General features: G+C 43.3%; 1 protein-coding gene and 1 long non-coding RNA gene across 3 annotated transcripts in view; one reads left to right on the forward strand and one right to left on the reverse strand.

Moving 5' to 3' along the window:
* The window catches only part of LOC122679939, a 335,468-nt gene that overhangs the window by 266,041 nt on the left and 53,181 nt on the right, over nucleotides 1–16,246 (forward strand). The window lies entirely within an intron of this gene.
* Nucleotides 2,995–6,389, reverse strand: LOC122679865. Of its 2 annotated transcripts, none has more exons than XR_006336562.1 (3): nucleotides 6,344–6,389; nucleotides 6,146–6,222; nucleotides 2,995–3,191 (listed from the first exon to the last, which is right to left on the reverse strand). It is a non-coding gene; the product is annotated as an uncharacterized LOC122679865 (long non-coding RNA). The 2 variants fall into 2 exon arrangements; XR_006336561.1 differs by having other exon boundaries at nucleotides 2,995–3,283.

Here is a 16,246-nt window from a genome sequence, read left to right on the forward strand (position 1 = left end):
ATTTTAAACTCAGTGCCCCTGGAACTTCCAGAGTGACTTTCCTGTGACTTGTATTATATACAAGATGATGCCTCAGATATTCTAATTGTCTGTATTTCAATAGAGTAGTGCTGACTTGTGATTGTGTTATATGGAAATTGCTCAAAATGAAATATTCTGAATAAAGTAGCTTTTTTTGCTTTGTTAATAGTCACCAAGTTCCATGTCAAATGCTTTTAGAGGATTGGTCCTCAAACACCATTTTCCTCAAAGGAAATACAAGATGAGTACACTGCCCTGTTTTCTCACCTTCTTCAAAGGCTAATGAGGGCATGAATTTGCCTGGGATCACAGATGCTCCAGGTCACTCTTAGAAAAAGCATCTAAAATTGGTCCACATTCACACCCTCCTTCCTAGCAAGATGACTTTTAAAAATTTTCTTGACCAAAAAGTATAGTCAGAACCTGGTAGAGTTATTTTATTTGGTGGGAATGCTTAAGACTTCAAGCCCTAGAGATACAGCATCTCAATAACTCTGAAAAAGCTGCTCCAAAGAGGCACAGGGGAAGTAGGCTATATACAAGTTTGCAACAAAGGGAGCAGGCAGTCTGAACATCAAAGATCAGGTATCAAGTTAAGGAATTTTGCATTGTATGTATGCGAAGATGCAAGCCTCTGGACTCACTGAATTCAATTCTTTCATATGCATACCAGCTATCTGGGGCCAATCCTGTTTCCTTGTTCACCTTTAGGAGTGGCAGATGGCTGCTTCTTGCATTCCCCTAGCTCCTCTGCAATCACCATGGGGAGTGGGAGCATCCCCTGGATCACAATTGGAGACCAGAAATCATTGATGGCTGGGACATTTCTTGTTTGTTGATACGGCAGGAGATATTCTCATTTCACAAACTCATGGAAAAAACCCAATCCTGAACATTCCTGTATGTTCTTCCCTGAGATGTCACATCACCTGTTTTTAACCTGTTCCTGGGCACCAGACTTGGGTGTGGGTTTCAAAGTGGGAGTTTGCTGGTGGGAGAGATTGAATACAGCTTTCCTTATCCTGCCTAAATTTTCATGGGCCAATTAAAACTCTAACTCTAGGTAACTACCTCTGCCTTTTCATCTCTCATTCCCTAGGTTACTTTATCTGTTTATTCCTCAAGCAGATATAGATTCCTCCTTGCTCTCCTGCCATGTCTAGTTGGTTATCAAATCCTTAGGAATCCATTCTTTCCATCCCTTCCTACTGTTTCTTCAGGACCTTGCCATTTCTTGTCTGTTCAATTATCTATCCTTCTGAGCAAATTATATCAGCTCATATCTCTCTCTCAGTTGATGGATGGCAAATTGGTACTCACCCACACCCTGCATCCACGTGGGACAAGAGGGCAAGAAAGTGGAGACTTAGGCAGAGGGGATCCAGAAGAAGGGATAGATGGGAAAATCAGGTGCGTTTGTCTATTTAAATTTCAAAGATGTGGATGGAGGGGTCTGATATGATTGAATTCTTAAAGGAAGAATTTTAGACTAATGTGCTCCTCTGAAAACATACTGTTTCAAGATTGCTTTAATCTGGTTACTACTGAAAATGTAAACATGATCCTGCTGTGATTCTTCAGGGTAGAGAGAGCTGTCATGTGGGAGTGGCCAAGTAAAGATTACATTTCACAACACCACCGCCCCCCACCCCCCAATTCCACTGTGGACATGTGGAGAGGCTGTTGAACTAATATAAGACCTGAGAGTGATGGCCTTTTTTTTTTTTTTTTTTTTTTCCATTTATTTTTATTAGTTGGAGGCTAATTACTTTACAATATTGTAGTGGTTTTTGCCATACATTGACATGAATTAGCCATTGATTTACATGTGTTCCCCATCCTGAACGTCCCTCCCACCTCCCTCCCCATCCCATCCCTCTGGGTCATCCCAGTGCACCAGCCCCGAGCACTTGTCTCATGCATCCAACCTGGACTGGCGATCTGTTTCACACTTGATAATATACATGTTTCGATGTTGTTCTCTCAGGTCATCTCACCTTTGCCTTCTCCCATAGAGTCCAAAAGTCTGTTCTATACATCTGTGTCTCTTTTTCTGTCTTGCATATATAGGGTTATCATTACCATCTTTGTAAATTCCATATATATGTGTTAGTATACTGTATTGGTGTTTATCTTTCGGGCTTACTTCACTCTGTATAATGGGCTCCAGTTTTATCCATCTCATTAGAACTGATTCAAATGTATTCTTTTTAATGGCTGAGTAATATTCCATTGTGTATATGTACCACAGCTTCCTTATCCATTCGTCTGCTGATGGGCATTTAGGTTGCTTCCATGTCCTGGCTATTATAAACAGTGCTGCAATGAACATTGGGGTGCACGTGTCTCTTTAAGTTCTGGTTTCCTCGGTGTGTATGCCTAGGAGTGGGATTGCTGGGTCATATGGCAGTTCTATTGCCAGTTTTTTAAAGAATCTCCACACTGTTCTCCATAGTGGTTGTACTAGTTTGCATTCCCACCAACAGTGTAAGAGGGTTCCCTTTTCTCCACACCCTCTCCAGCATTTGTTGCTTGTAGACTTTTGGATAGCAGCCATTCTGACTGGTGTGTAATGGTACGTCATTGTGGTCTTGATTTGCATTTCTCTGCTAATGAGTGATGTTGAGCATCTTTTCATGTGTTTGTTAGCCTGATGGCCTGGTTGTGAATTGAACCCTCCCAGTTCCTGGCTGATGGCTCTGCATGGTGTCCAGGGCTCTGACCTACAGTCACGCTTGCAGTCTTCATAGTTCTAGACTGTGCTTGTTGATCGGAAGATGCCCAGGACTTCTCCCAGGGCAGCTTACATGGCTATTCACCATTGGGAAGTGATGAAGTAAATGACATATGATGAAAGAAATAAAGTAGACCCACCAAGAAGTTCAGGGAACTCCAAAAAATGCAGATAAACAATCAAATTCAGGGAAAGAATATGTGAACAAAATAAAATTTAAAAATTATTATTTATTATTATTGTTTTCAATTTTTGGTTTCACTGGGTCTTTGTTGACACACATGGGCTTTCTCTAGTTGCAGCAAGCAGGCACTACTCTTCTTTGTGGACGGCAGGCCTCACTATGTGGGGGCTGCTCTTGTTGTGGAGCATAGGCTCTAGGTGCACAGGCTTCAGTAGTTGTAGCATGCCGGCTCCTGTCAGCAGTTTGCGGGTCCTAGAGCACAGAGTAGTTGTGCACAGGTTCTGAGTTGCTCTGCAGAATAAATTCAGGTTTTTTTTTTTTTTTTTTTTTTTTCTGTACGGAGACTGAAATCATAAAAATGGAAGCAAAAAGGGAGTTTGCTGATGATTTAGTGGTTAGGATTCAATGCTTTCACTGCTGTGCTTGTATTCTATCCTGGTCAGACAACTGTGCAATGAGGCAAAAAAAGAGATTCCTCAAGCTGTGCAATGAGGCAAAAAAAGAGAGAAGGAACCAAACAGAAATTCTGTTGCTTAAGGTTACAATGAATGAAATGCAACAAAATAAAAAGCACTACAGAGAGCATCAGCAACAGCAGAAGAATCTTTGAGGCACAAGATGAGAAAATTGAAATTAGCCAGCCAGAGGACAAAGAAGAAAAAAGAATGAAAAAGTGTGAAAGAACCTGTGCGAACTTTGGGATGACATCCACAGTAACAACCTGCACTTCACTGGGGTCCCAGAAGGAGAAGAGAGGGAGGAAGGGACAGAGATTGTACTTAAAGAAATAATACCAGGTAAGTTACACATCTGATGAGACTTAGGCATCCAAGTTCATGTAGCTAATAGGTCACCCCTCAGAGTTCACTCAAAATGATCGTCTCCAAGACACACTGTTTATAATCAAGACAAAGAGAGAATTTTAGAAGCATCAAGAGAAAAGCAAATGCTCACAAAAAAGAAATTCCCTTATGAATATCAGTGGATTTCTCAGAAGAAAGCTATTAAACCAGGAGAGAAAGGGATGATATATTCAAACTGATGAAAGTAAACCTGCCAGCCAAGAATACTTTTCTCAGGAAGGTTGTCTTTCAGAAATGAAGATGAGATAAAGACTTTCCCAAATAAACAACAGTTGAGGGAGTTCACCAACACAGGTTTATCTTACAAGATTGCCGGAGGGAGTTCTTCAAGCTAAATGAAGAATGTTAATTATTATATGAAAGAAGTGAAATTATACAACAGACTTGTAAATGTAAATGTGTAACCCAATACAGAATACTCTAACACTGAATATGGTAGTGTGTTAACCAGTTAGCTCTAGTCTAGGGGAAGTATTAAAATAACTATAGAGAAAAATATTTTGTTAGTGATATACAATATAAAGAGAGGCAAATTCTGACATCAAAAACAGAAAGTGTAGGGAGGGGATCAAAAGGTAGAGCTTTTGTATGTGATTGAAATTAATTTGTTATAGTGTAATAGAGACTACCATGTCTATAAGATGTTTTATGTGAGCCATGAGGCAACAAAAATGTAAAAACCTACAGTATATTCACAAAAAGTAAAGAGAAAAAAAAATCAAAGCACATCATTATCCAAAATCATCCATTCACTGTTCTAACTGTTGGACACAACAGTCGAGTTGTCCTGGTCTCTACAGCATCCTTCAAGATCAGCCCCAGAGGACTCTCCTTTCACAAAATAAAAGACTAGTCTGTTTGTTATGACAAGCCAAAGAACTCTTTCTGCACCTCATCTCCTTCCTTATATCATACAGATGGTGCAGCTGTACTTTTTTAATTGAAAATTTTCATCCTGTGATATTCCTGTGTGGTTTTAATTGAAAAACTGCCAAATCATAAATCATCCCAATACCCTGTCTCTTCTGTTGGTTCTGATACCCTTAATAAGAAGCCACATGTGAGTGTGTTGTGGTTTGTCTTGTGTAACCTTAGAGATAGAGATTTGCAGAGTTCGTTGTGATGTATCTGATGGTGATGTATGCCTTCTTTTTGAAAGTCAAATTTTGCCTTGTTAATTGCTGAAAGCATTTGCCTTTAAAACAAAGATATCAATTAGCTAAATGATGTCCTCAAAACTAGTTCTTTATATTTAAGATACTTTCTTTTAAAAGTCTAGCATAGTGCCGTTCAGTCATTCAATAAACATTAGCTGAGCATCTATTAACTTATAGAGAGTGGAGATACAGAGCTTATACACAGGAATAGGCCTCACTCCAATCCTGGGCCCTGGCAGGGCCTCAGCAGACGCCTGCAGCCTGTAAGAGCCTTGGATAGCATGCCCAGATGCGGAAGGATTCGATGATAAGGAAAAGAGAATCTGTTCACAGACTTTTAGATGTTAAAGGAGGAATACATGTTGCTGTGTTTCCAGAGATCTTAGGCTGGTCTGCAGGGTGGACTCAGCTGCACCAAAGTTCCATGTGCAATAGAGCATCAGTTCATAGAGTTCAAGTCTGAGCAACCACTCAGCCTTTGAACTATGAGGGCCACTCCAGTGGCACTAATCTTGGGTTTAACAGGCTTAAGAATGACCACCCACAGGAGCTCAATAGCTCTCGAGTTGGTCATTACATCAACTCTGAGCAGAAGTGGATTAATCATGAAGCTAATGAAGATTCATATTCACAGCCTGTCCTTACACCAGCCCCTTCCAAGTCCCTAGGGCTGTGCTCACAAGGATATAGGTTTTGAAACAGCCATTTTCTTGAGATGAGGAAAAAAATATTCAGCAAAATCATTTCTTAACCAAATGTGAAGTAGTTAATTAAGTGCATGGAGCACTAAATCCAGGAATCAAATTTGTTCAGGAAATCAAGAAAAAACTTAGGGGGTTAGAAAGTACATGCTGCCTTTTCATTAGTACATTATTGGTGGAAGGTAAAAACAGGATCAAAGATGATGAGCTGACTAACTCAGAGGAAAGAAGAGCTGTTTAAGGAAGAAGGTCAAGATGCTAAGAGACAAATTCGGGAAACTGAGCCTGACTGTCAGCACACAGTGATGTAAAGGGAACAGGAGATGCACCGGGGCGGGTGCACTTAGACAGAACTTACATCTAGTTGTTGGTCAGTCAGAAATGGTGACTGAGAAACACCCAAATCCAACAGAGGAAACAAGGTGAGACCTGAGGGAGCAGCTTGGGATGAAGACACAGAAGGATGGGGAGATCCAGGAAAGTACGTGCTTCATGTGACACATTCTGTCTTCTTTTCAAGTCTTCTTTCTTCTTTGTATCCATCAGAGGAGACTCTGTTCTGCTGCGGGAAAAAGGACTCCCAAATCTCTGTCACATACACACACATATATACACACACAGACACAAATGCACACATACAGACACACTCATATAGAGACACACAAACACTCATCACAACCTACAGATGTTTGTGATCAGTGAGGCTCTTGCACGTGCACCATCTGGAACACGCAGCTTCTGTGACAGGAAAAAGAGAGAGACTACAGAGTCACATTTGGGCTTTTCATGCCTCCACTCGGAAGTGACACAGGTGAAAACACTCATGTTTCATTGGCCAGAATGAGTCGCTGGGGAGTAGAAATACAGCTATTTGACAAGTATTACTGCCTATCCACATCCTTCAGTAGACCTCTTGCAAGCAGTGCTGTCAGTTTTTTCTCACCTTGGAGAAGCTTCTGAGGTACAGCTCTGTGCAGAGATTGAAAGTGATCTGACCCTCCGGAGTGGGCTTGAAGGCATTTTGTATTTGGCTCCTTTGGCTGGTGTGTCTCTGACTCGTTACTCCACCGAAGCCTGTGCTGAGTGGGATTAGTCAGATTTGTGTCTTCCCTGCCTCCACCACCCTTCCCCACTCAGTATCACTAACTGCGTAGTGATTTTCAGCATTTGTTCATGCGTTCATTTCTCATCCAATATTTGTTAAACTCCTTCTATGTGCCTTTACTTGACCCTATAGAGACACTGAAGAACAACACACAATGCTTGCTCTCAAGAAGCCCCCACTTTAGAGACAATAAGAAAATTTTTACAGATTGAAGAGACACAGCAGTAATTTTGAGCTGGAGGAATTAGAAAGAGTTCACAGAGGTGACAACTCTGTGCATTTAAAAGCAGGGAAAGATATACATATTTTCTTTCTGTAGTGGGCTTGAAAATATGTCCTCTAGAATTCAAATATGCATAAACATAATATTCGCTATTTTTTTAACTGATTTCATCTTATGCAGTAGCAAGTTGTGTTTGCACGGATTGAAAGTTCCACAAAGTTAACACAGACTCTCCCATTTAAACTTGCAGACTCTCCCATTTAAAATTTGTCCCCCAAGTTAGCTCGGGTTTACGGTAATAATTATCTTGTCGACTCTAGTTGAAGCTCCCTGCTGAGACTGGTTTTCCTATATTTAAGGAGACATCTTGTCTCTCCTCCTACAGATGGTGTCTGGGGTGGGAGGGTCTCCTTACTTCCCAACAGCAGTGGGGAAGGGTCCTTGGTCTGCATGCTCTCCACTTAGAATCAGCTTATCTTTGATTTAGTAGCTTTGATTGCTCTGGTCTCTGGGTATCTGAAGCTGCACTATGGAGGAATGAATGAGGCCAATTCAGTGCCACATTCTCTGTTAGATGTTGCTGGTTATAGATTGTAAAGGGCTGAAGAGAGATGATGGTCTGGACCTCAGCCAGCTCATGACCAAGCTCATCACATGCCCTTGTGAAGAAGTGGTTTTTGGTAAAGAAGCCTTTACCAACCTTGGTCCCATCCATACAAGGAACACAGATGGTGAGGTGGGTCTCCAACACTTTGGTGTAACTAATCAATTAATTGTTTCCTTTTAAAGTTGTATAGTTATTTTTTAATCGTAAAATATTTTGTATATTAGTCACTCTGATTGGTCCTGAAAATGTCCCTCTACCAAGGATATTTAATTATTAATTTTCCCAGCAAAGAGATTACTTACCCTCTGAAACCTCCATATTTTCATAGTGATTTGGGCATAATAATGCTACATATTGTATTGCTTTACAATCCATAAGATGAAATGAACAGTCTAAATTAAAGGAAAGGATTCTTCCTGCTCTTTACTTCTGCACTTCTAATTCAATACAGAAGCTGTACAACTAAATTTTTTTATAACAGAATTTCTTCCTGTTACAGTTATGTGTGGTTTGGATTGAAAATATGCCAAATGATAAGTATATAAACATCCAAACCACACGGCCATATCTGATTAAGACCAGAACAGGAGGCTTCATGGTGTTCACCTGTCAGTGTGCTGAGGTCTGTCTTCTTTATCTTTGGATATACAAAGACGCAGCATTTATACATGTTTAGAACTGGCTGTCTCAGCACTGCTCTTGGAATGGGGCTAGCCTTGTTTCTGGTATTGCAACTGACTGCATTCATTGCAGAGAAGTGTAGAAGTGAACCATACATAGCTTTTGCCATTTAATCATATTGAAATATCATTACAACAAGTGACACAACTTACATTGTGCTGTTAAGTTCTCACATCAAGTTAAATTATATCTCAAAGATTTCTTTGGATTGAAATGATTTGTACAAAATACCTGGCTGACATTCATTCATTCAGGTATACAATAGACATCATTTAGGATATTTAATTAGCAGGCACTGGGGATAAGGAGGTGAATTAGACATAGAACATTTATCAAATCCATTTATAAAGTAAAATTAGCAAGTAAACAACTTAATTCATGAGGTTCACAGTTGGTAAGGTCAAGGTTCTTGAGCAGTAGAACCTCTCTCTGGGGCACAGAGAGAAGGGGTGATGTGTGGAAGACACAACTCTGACCCCAATCACCATCACAGCATGTGGTTCTGGGAGAGTTTTGACAGTTCCAGTCAAGGTTCCAGGTAACAGTATTGAGTTCCTGTTCTAGAGTCCTGGGATTCCTGGGATGGGATGGAGAGAGGGGCCCTAATATTGCTTCTCCACCACTATGATGTACTACTATTAACTAGTGGTTATTTCTCTTACCAAGGCCAACTCATTTAATTCTAACCAAAACTGTCATCTATACACAAACATAACCCTTCGTTTATAGACAAAGCCACTATACAGAGAGTGTAAGGACCCTGTTCAAGCACACACACATGGTATGTGGCTGAGCTCTCAGTCAGGCCAGGGCAGACTGGCTCCTGCGCCTGTCCTCCTGATCCCTGAAGTTCATTGTTGACATAGCTGGGTTAGTGTCCTCCCCAAAGCTTTCCTCCTTCAAATCTTGGATGAGATTGGACACTGAGATTTCCTTATGTATCAGAAAAGATGACCCTTCATCAGAGGGTGAGTTGGTCCATGCTGACCTTGCCTCCCCAGCTCTGGGGTAGAGGATGCTGCCTGGGCACAGCCTGCCAGCTCTGGGTTAGCCCCTCCTTCCTGCCCACTCCATCCTTATAACAGGGTATGGAGTCCCTAACAGTATGTTACCTGCAAGATCTCAATCCTGAGGTGAGACCATGTGTACCTGGTTCACTAAATGCATCCCTGTGTCATCCTGTAGGAGGAATGACTGGACTCCAGGAAGCACATCCTGTATTCTAGGTGTTTGTCTGGTGGTTTCTGGTGATGTTGTGGGTGGAGTCCATAACTGGGTAAAGAATGGTGACTCTGGGCCCAGAGGGAGTAGAGTATTGACTCTAGTGACTGAGTAGATCCTGTTCCTACTCCAGTGCCTGAGTTTATACTCTGGTTCTGACATTTATAAACAGTTATTATCACTACTGTGTTAAGCATCCAGAAGGAAATGGGGTTTATGTACAGATGGGGGCTTCGAAGTCAGAGGAACCCAGGACAAGTAAGTGTTATAAAATAACAGGTTAGTATTAGCATATTTAGAGGGAGAAAAACATGTGTTCAATTGACTTTTCTCCCTTTTCATTTGCCTGAGTCTCAAGTAGGAAGGACGGGCATGGCAGGACAGAGAAGCTGTGTCTGCTGACTGGGATGAGGCATCCTTCCAGTGGGGGATGTGACAGGGCTGTAGCCTGGTCCACAGCTGCCCTCCGTGTTGGCTTCACCGAGACCTTCAGGTGTGGGTGGGGGAGGGTGTGAAGCCATCTCTGAGCTCTGGTGGGAACTCTGAGGCATGTGTGTCACAGATGGGTCATTCCCCCGTTTGTGCTGAAATGATGAGAGTCAGGGTGAGTGGGCTTCAGGGTGGGTTTTTGTGGACCACAAAGGTGCATCACGGGAATCTTTAGCCCGAGGGAGTATGATGAATGAGGGCAGTATGTTAGTGACGTTGAATTTCGATGGGGGAGCTCTGTCTTGCACCATTAGGGCCCTTCTCAGTCTCTATCCTCATCCCTCGTCTACTTTCTGGAGAGCATCTGGGAGCTTCTCTGATCAGTGGAACACAACAGGGCAGCAATGGCCACACTGGACATCAGTCCCTTCTGCTTGGCTCTGTGCCCTCAATCCACCTGGCTTCCATTCTTGCCACTAACTTTCCTCTTAAACTTAGAATGAATGAACCCTCTTCTCTTTTCTGCTTCATTTGCCTCTTCTTTGCCCCTTGCCTGCAGCCACTGTGCAGCGGAATACTTTCTATTTATCCCTCTGTCTGGGGGCAGTTACCTTAAATAATATCTTGCATCTTCTTTAGTTATAGCTTATAATACAAGTGCGTTCTGAATCCTATCAAACAAAAGTTTCTATATGCAAAAGGGGAAAATGTGAAGTTTAGAAAATGTCAATCTTTCTAAGCTACATATTGTCTTCTCGAGATCCCCACTCCTATTTTGGAGGGCTAGGGTTGAATAATGACTACTACGTCCTCTTTGTTCCCTATAACTGCAATCTCTTTTTTTCATGAAGCATCATTTGTTGACTAGCTGAAAGTGGTGTTTCACATAAAATGAAATGCAATAAACGGAAAGGGATTTAGCATGTCTGAAAATCCCTTATAGGGCTTCCCAGGTGGTTCAGCAATAAAGAACCTGCCGGTCAATGCAGGAGACACCGGAGACGTGGGTTTGATCCCTGGGTCGAGAAGAACCCCTCAAGAAGGAAATGGCAATCCACCTTAGTATTCTTGCTTGGGAAAGCCTATGGACAGAGGAGCCTGGAGGGTTACAGCCCAGGGGTCACAACTGAGCATAAATATACCTTCTCCAGGACCCAGTGTCCAGATCATTCTGAGAAGAGAAGAAAGACCTGCAATCTCCACCCCTCAACTTAATGGTTTCCACCTCACCCTCTGCATGGTCACCTGTGAATTCCTGAAACTCTTGTCCTCATTTTCTGCTGATCCAATAAATATTCTTGTATTTCAAACCTTCTTGTAGTACTCTGCTTCCAGCCTGAGGTCAGTACTGGGGAGATCAATATTTGATTCCACTAAAGTTATTCTCAATATTTGATTCCACTAAAGTTATTCTCCACAGGCCAATCGATTCCACAACTTGACCCTGCGAGATCTCACAGTTCTTGGGGATCAGCCAGGGTGATCAGAGGAAAAAAAGGTACTCATAGCTTTCTACACGAGCCCCGGTCATGGGGCCTGGCATTCAGCACTCTGGGAGCAGGAGGTCAAAGGACCGTGTTGCTCATATAAGGAGATGTTGAAGATTCAGAAGCTCATTGGTGTCTGAGCTTCAGAAAGTGGCAGATGCAGCCTCCGATAGTGCCTGAAATGGTGAAAGGTGTCGCTATTGGCTCTCAGGAGGGAGGATGTAGGGGACGGCCTATATAGACCCCGGTTGGCACCCTGATGCCTCCTCACAGGCTGATCCTGCAGTTGGGGCTGTGACCTTGAGGACGTGAAGTCAGGATGGCTCTGAGTCGACACCTCTCCCTCCAGGGACTCTGTGTCCTCCTCCTCGGCACGGTGGTTGGTGGTCAAGGTAAGAGCTGCCCCTTTGTCCTGGTCCACAGCAGGTAGTGGACACCTTGATAAAGGGAAAGGGTATGGAGTTGTGGAGCCGCATTCTTAGTGTTTTTGGCCAAAAATGAAGCACTCCGACTGTGAATACTGGTCGCTCTCCTGTGGGGAGTCCATTGGTCATAGAGGCAGATTTTACAGAGCAGTGAGGTTTGATCTGGACTGAGGTGGGTCAACCTGACTCCCCTCTCTGTCTCCTTTGTTCTCAGGGAGCTTCTAGGGGTCCCAGTGACTCCCAGTGTGTGCAAATTCCAGTGACTGACCTCAGCTTGGACTCTGGGCTGTTCCCACATGCTCCACATGCCTGGTGTGTGAGCACTGCCTTTAGATCCCCATGTTTCCTGTGTCTGTGCTCCTGTAGGCTCTGTGCTTGTGTGTGTGTGTGTGTGTGTGTGTGTATGTGTGCAGGTGAGGAGTGTGTGAGGGTGTGTGTGTGTGAGGGCTTGGGGAGTGTGTGTGTGTGAGGAGTGTGTGAGGGTGTATGTGTGTGTGAGGAGTTTATATATTTGTTTGTGTGAGGGTGTGAAGAGTGTGTGTGTGTGTGTGTGGACTATGTGAGGAGTGTCTGAGTGGTGTATGAGGGTGTGTGAGGAGTATGTGAGGGTGAGTGAGGGTGTGTGAGGAGTGTTTGAGTAGCGTGTGAGGGTGTGGGTATTTGTGTGAGAATATGTATGTGTGTGTGTGGGAGTGTGTGAGGCTGTGTGTGTGTGTATGTGTGTGTAAGGGAGATGGATCCTGTCTCTGTGAGAGGAACGGGGCCGCTGAGCAGGGATTGAGTCCGTTGGTCTGTGAAGCACACAGGGTCTCACGCACTGGGTTTCATGGCCGCTCCTTGTAACTGGACCAGAGACAATCGTGCACCTGCCTGCCTCTCTCTGGCTCCTCTCCCCCATCCCCCGGGCTCCCCTTTGCTTGTTGACGTGTCTGCCCAGCACTGGGCTCTGTGAGAGGCTCTGCCTGCTGGCCTCGCCTGTTCCCACCAGGTGTCCATTATAGAGCAGAGAAGCCCGCATTCAGGAGAGAGGACCTCTTGTCTGTAGAGATCAGTTGATGCATAGCTTCAGGTGTATAAGTTCCTAAGTCCCTGCCCTGGTCCCTGTGACTCATTTCCTGTCATGCTGGGGGCCTGGGATGGTCCTTTACCCTCCCAGGAGCTGCTGTGACTCTATAGGGAACTCTTTCTCTTGTGCCCTCTCCTGTCCCTCCCTGGGAGCTGCTTCCCCCTGAGTGAGAGAGGAGTATGTCATCAATCCTTCTGTCGGGGTCTGCAAGGTTTCTTTGGACAAATCCGCTGATCTGCTTAGGGGAGTCTTCTTGGGTGACAGAACTTTTTTCTTCTCCTTAGACTTTTTGAATTCTCTCTTTGTCTTTGCGTTTGGACAGTTTACTCTGTGTGTCTTGGAGAAGGTTGTTTTGGATTGAAATTTTGGGGTTACTCATTAGCTTAGAACTTAGATGTCCAGTTTTCCCCCAGGTTTGGGAAATTCTCAGCCTGTCTTTCTTTCTTTGCTAGGTCTCCTTGTTGCATATGGGCTTTCTCTAGTTGTGGTAAGCAGGGGCTACTCCTTGCTGCATTGCACAGACTTCTCACTGTGGTGGCTTCTCTTGGTGCAGAGCACAGGCTCTAGGTGCACAGGTTTCAGTAGTTGTGGCACACTGGCTTAGTTGCTCTGTGGCATGTGGAATCTTCCTGGACCAGGGATTGAACTCATGTCCCCTGTACTGGCAGGTGTATTCTTATCCACTTCACCACCAGGGAAGTCCTCAGCCATTATTTCTTTTCTCCTTCACTTCTCCTGTGACTCCATTCAATACATTGTTTCTCTTTATGGTGTACACAGTTCCCACTGCTTTCTATATTCCTTTCATTCTCTTTTTGTTCCTCTAATTGGATACTTTCAACTGATCTTTCTTCTAACTTATTCTTTTTTTTTTTTTTTTCTTTCCTTGGTCAAGTTTGTTGTTGAATCTCTATACTGAATTCTTCAGTTTACTCATTGTCTTATGTTCATGCTAAATTGCCTCCATCACGTGTGACTCTTTGTGACCCCATGGACTGTAACCCACCAGGGTTCTCTGTCCATGGGATTCACCAGGCAATAATACTAGAGTCAGTTGCTACGTGCTCCTCCAGGGGATCTTCCAGACCCAGGGATCGAACCTGAGTCTCTTACATCTCCTGCACTGGCAGAGGGGTTCATTACCACTAGCACCACCTGGGAAGCCCATTCATTTATTATTCAGCTTCAAAATATCTGGTTAGTTCGTTTTTTTTTTTTTTAATTTTATATGTCTTTATTGCTCTTATTTTATTTGTATTATTTTCCTGGTGTCAAAAAATATTTGAATTCTCTTGTAACTCTCTGAGCATCTTTTGTGGTATTATTTTGAATTCTTTGTCAGGCAATTCTTGGATCTCCATTAATTTGCACTGGTTCCAGGAGGTTTACTGTATTCCTTTGGTGGGATTTTGTTTCCCCGATTCTTCTTGATGCCTTATCCTCTTGTAGATGTCTGCACATTTGAAAAAGCTGTCACCTCTGCCAGACACTATGTCCTGATTTCAGTAGAGAAAGCCTTTCACCTCTGGGTAGGGGCACACTGGAATGTACTGCAGGGTGCCAAGTGCAGAGGCATAAGGTGGCACTGGGTCTGGGAGAACATGAGGCTGTTTGGCTCAGGCTGCTGACGTCCACAGCATTGACATTGTGTGGTGTTTGGCAAGTGTTGCAGGGGGTCTGCTGTCACTGGAATGGTAGTTGGTGTCCTCAGCAGTGCCTCCAGTTCCAAAGCCTAGGAATCATGACCAGCAGTGGTGGTGGCCAGAGCCAATGGTGTGCACACACTTGGCTTTGGGGGCCTGTTGCAGGTGCCTCTGTGGGGGAGATGATGGTTGCAGATGATCATGTTGTGGGACGGCCTAGGAAGGCAGCAAAGGCCAAGACCAACAATGGCTCATTGCTCAAACTCATGTCCATTGAGTTGGTGATGCTATCTAAACATCTCATCCTGTGCTGCCCTTCTCCTTTTCCTTCAGTCTTTCCCAGCAGCAAGGTCTTTCCCAGTGAGTCAGCTCTTTGCATCAGGTGGCCAAAGTAGTGGAGCTTCAGCTCCAGCATCAGCCCTTTCAATAAATATTCAGGGTTGATTTCCTTTAGGGTTGACTGGTTTTATCTCCTTGGTGTCCAAAGAACTCTCAAGAGTCTTCTCAAGCACCACAGATTGAAAGCATCAATTCTTCAGGGCTCAGCCTTCTTTATGGTCCAACTCTCACATCCATACATGACTACTGGAAAACTATCATCTGTGCTTGTTATTAATCCTTTCAGGTGTAAAATCTGCTGCATCTGTCTGCAGAGCGGCTCACTGTGAACTCTGATTGCTCCTGCCATGAGGTTGCTATTGGTCTTTTGCTCTTCTTTCTTATGCCTAGCCATCTCTATAAGACTAGCTCAGATTTGCAGGTCTGCAGGAAGTGAACCTGAAGCAGGATTTTCATATGGTGCCCCCAAAGGCTAGGGACACTGGTTACTCAGCCTGCTCTTGCCCTCCTGGCGAGAGGAACTCTCCTGGCACCCTTGACAGTGAGTGATGCTGGTTTGGAGGATGTAATGATGCCTCCAAAATGACAGTATCTTGGCATGGTCAAACTTCTTAGGGTACTGCAGATCTTTCTGGAGCTGTTTTTGTTACTGATCGCTGTCTAAATTTGGTCATTTTTAAGAAGATGGAGGCTGCTGTCTCCTACATCAGCATTTTGGTAATGGCACATTTGAGGTCTTTATTCCTTGAGAGAATGGTTTTGAGTGTAGAGTTTTAGATTGGCATTTTTTTTTTTCTTTCAGCAAATCTAAGGCTTAACTCTACTCTACCCTGACATCTCTTTTTGTTCTTGGGATTTTAGATGTTAGTATAGATGTTTCTCAATTTTATACACCTAGTCTTTATCTTAGTATTTTTCTTTCTGTCAATTTTCTGCTGTTATTTCCCATTTTAGTAAAAGTAAGCTAGGTATGGTGTAGTAAAAAAACAAAATGTATCCTTATATAACATGTTCTGTTCACTTTGGCAGGACTTCTGCTATGGTAATTCTTCAAGCACTCAAGTTGTTGAATTCTCCACCATGTATTATGCTCTCACTGCAATACAAGGCTGCAGGATTTGCTGTGGTAGAAAAACATATTGGCTCCTAAGTGTTTCTATGTAGAAGTGACATCATTTGTTCTGCCACTTTGTTGAATGAGCCAGATCACATAGTTATGCTTAACTTCAAATAGGCAAGGAAGTATTACTATTTCCACAAACTCATAAAAGGAGAATTTTAAATGTTGCTGAACACTAGTAATGTCACCATCTATAATGTTCCTGCAAATGAACTCCTTTTTAATGCAGAAACCAGAGTC

The sequence above is a fragment of the Cervus elaphus genome, chromosome 22 (assembly GCF_910594005.1).
Source record: "Cervus elaphus chromosome 22, mCerEla1.1, whole genome shotgun sequence".
NCBI lineage: Eukaryota > Metazoa > Chordata > Mammalia > Artiodactyla > Cervidae > Cervus > Cervus elaphus.